Raw genomic sequence first — 3,249 nt, forward strand, 5'->3', positions numbered from 1 at the left:
CACCTCAGGTCCAATGGAGCACTGACTCACACATGCGGAGGGCACTGTGCCCGCGAGAGCTGGTTAGTGGGGGCTGAGGAGAGGTTAGGACACTTTTATTTATTAAGTTTTGGGAGCACAGGATCTCACTACGTAGTTCAGCCTGGCACTGAGCTCACTGTGTAGCCCACGTTGGTCTTAAACTCACAGGGATTCTCCGGCCTCAGCCTCTGAGTTCTGGCATTACAAGTTGCACCATCACACCCAGCTACCCTTCTGCTTTCTAACTCTATGATTTTTTTACTACTACGCTAAGTATCACAGATAAGAACAACCATACAGCTGGGAAGATGGCTCAGTTGAATAAGCGCTTCCCTGGCAAATGCAAGGGTTTGAGTTCAATCCCTAGTTCTGCCAAAAAAAAAGAACAATCATACAGTGGGTGTCTGTGACTGGTTCATCCATATCACAGCATGTGTCAGAAGCACATCCCTTTTATGGTCATGTAATATTCCTCTGTGGGTATATACTACATGTGGTCTGTCATTCACCCATCAGTGAGCCCTGGGGCTGCCTCCACCTTCTGGCCTGGTGGGCACTGCTGCCATGAACATTCGATCAACCCCACCTCTGTGGCTGCAGGCCCTGTGGGTAGCAGGGTTTAGCAAGCTCAGCCTGCAGGAAGGCTGGAGGGTGCAAGGTGGCGAGAGCCGGAGGGATTGCTCCTGTAGCCACCTGAGGCAGCAGGCTCGGTCCCCTCTGTGCCACTCTCTGGCCCGCCCCACCCCGGCTGTAGGCAGCCGAGTTAGACAGAAATATTATAGGCAGTCAGACAGGGCTGGGCCCTTGAAGGAGCCAGTGCTTAAGGCCAGATGCCTTGCAGCTGTGAGAGACACAGGCATCTCTGCTGTGGGCCCTTCCTCGGGACAGATTAGACACATGCAGCCAGCCACATGCCTCCCCAGGGATGGCCATCAGGGACTGGTATTCTAAATAGGTCTCTATTACCTTGAAAACTCCAGGAAGCACCGCTAACCCAACTTCCTACAGGAAAAGCCCCTGTTCTGTATTTATGCCTGCTTGCTTTTTAAAAAGACTGATTGATTGATTGATTGATTGATTGATTGATTGATCTTTATGAGTGTAGTGCATTTCTAACTGATGGTCAACTTCTTTTGTAGCAGTGATCAAACTCAGGACCTTGTGCTTGCCAGACAGGCATTTATGCCACTGAGCTACATTCCTGGGCCCAACTTCTTACACCCAGCTGAGCTGAACTAGCATGGTGCTGGGTGCAGGACACCCAGCTAAGAATTGTTGCCTCTGTTATTCCTAAAACTCACGCTTCGATTTTAGAGAGCACAGACTCATCCCAGGTATCTTTCAGGTTGGCAGTTTCTTCCCTGTACCACCCCACAGCCTAGCTCCTTTCGGCTCTCTGCTCTCCTGCCAGCCTTCTCCACGGTGTAACTGTGTCCTAACCAAGACTCTGGTGACACGATCAGGGCTCAGGAGAGGAGGTGGCCATGGGGGTCAGGGAGCTGAGGTGGGATGGTTGCTTCCCGGCCCTGCTGGGTGTCGTGAATAACCCTGGAAGGGAGAGGCCGGGCTGCAGCCTTGGGTGTGTTCGTGGGAACCCAGGCGTGCCAGGGCCTGATAAGAGAGGCGGCAGCCTGGGACTCAGCACAGCATCTCGGACTGTTCAGGCCCGCAACCTCTCAAAAGAGAGGAGGGCAAAGGCTTAAATAAAAGAGACAAGTGGGGGGCCTGGCCCTAGCTCAGTTCTTTAAGTGGCTGCTTCCACAAAGCTGGCAGCCTCAGGTTGCTGGAGTTGGATCCCCACAACACTCCAGCCGCCAAAATTGTCCTGAAGGCATTCGAGGAGAAAAAAAAAAAAAAAGAGAGAGAGAGACAAGTGGTATGATTTTAGGGCTCCAGAAGGATCAAAACCCTCTGGCAAGGGGCCGGGGAGATGGCTCAGTGGAATAAGCACTTCCCTGGCAAGCGCAAGGGCCTGAGTTCAATCTCCAGTTCTGCCACAAAAAGAAACAAACAAACAAAACCCTCTGGCAGAATCTGAGGCTCCCTGGGGGTTGACACAAAGAATCTCCCAGGGCAGCAGGTATTTATTTGGTTTTCATACAAAGGAAGGGGTTAGAGTAGAGAAGTAAACTGAGCAGGACCTTGGGGGTCAGCTCAAGGTAGTCTCCAGGTAATCTGTGATTAATTCAGAAGAGCTCTGTGATATCCAGGAAGGCCTTCGCCTGGGGTGTGAGATGCCTGCCGCACTGGTCTTTATCTAGTTAGCTGGAGTTGAGCCAGGTGTCCTCAGCTGGGGCCTTGTCTCGTCCTTTGAGGCCTTATGGCCACGACAGGCCTCAGCCAGGACCAGGGACTCACTGAGGTTTCCTTGCTAGGCATCCACAGTGCATCTCCAGACTAGCAGCCCAGGCCTGGAGCAGACTCACAAGCAAGCACAGAAAGCCAGTGGGCTCATTTCAGGCCTGCGCAGAGCTGCTTCCTCGTGGTCTCCATCAGGAAAGGGGACGGCACTGATTTCAACATGAGTCAAGATGGCCTTTGTGATATTCTTTAACGATAGCCACCAATTTACATTCCCTCTGATTTTGTTGGGTTTTTTTGAGGCAGGTTCTCCCTGTGCAGTTCACTCTGACCTTGAACTCACAGTGTCCCCCAGGTTGGTCTTCAAAACTGGAGGGGGAGGGGCCGGGGAGATGGCTCAGTGGAATAAGTGCTTCCCTGGAAAGTGCAAGGACCTGAGTTCAATCCCCGGTTCCACCAAAAAAAAAACCAAAAAAAAAAAAAAAACAACTGGAGGGGGGTCCTTCTGGCTCAGCTTCCGACCTCATCTGCCTGTCTTCGCCTCTGTCATCATTTGGAGTTCCTTGGAGCAGGCCCTGGGTGTTCAGCTCTCTGAACCCTCACTCCCATCTAAGACCTGACCAAGTGCTGCCAGTGTGCTTTAATCAAAGGCGATGCATGGCCTCTGAGAGGGAGCGATGGTCTTTCTGGGCTTCTGCCCCGGCAGACGCTCAGGGCTGGCGTGGCCCCACCTTTTTTTAAAGGTCTTTTATTTCTTTTTTACATTTTATTTATTTATTTATGTGTGTGCGTGTGTGGCCAGCTCAGCCCACCAGGGGGCGGGGCTGGCTGGCATGTGGTGCTGGGGGATTGAACCGCAGTCCCTGTGCTTTGCTAAGCTTGTTCCAAGTAGGTGCTCCAGACCACTAAGCCATCTCACCAGCCCTC

General features: G+C 52.2%; 1 protein-coding gene across 1 annotated transcript in view; it reads left to right on the forward strand.

Moving 5' to 3' along the window:
- The window catches only part of Laptm4b (lysosomal protein transmembrane 4 beta), an 86,307-nt gene that overhangs the window by 531 nt on the left and 82,527 nt on the right, over positions 1-3,249 (forward strand). The window lies entirely within an intron of this gene.

This window comes from Octodon degus, unplaced genomic scaffold (genome assembly GCF_000260255.1).
Source record: "Octodon degus isolate 3935 unplaced genomic scaffold, OctDeg1.0 scaffold00118, whole genome shotgun sequence".
In the NCBI taxonomy this organism is placed as follows: domain Eukaryota; kingdom Metazoa; phylum Chordata; class Mammalia; order Rodentia; family Octodontidae; genus Octodon; species Octodon degus.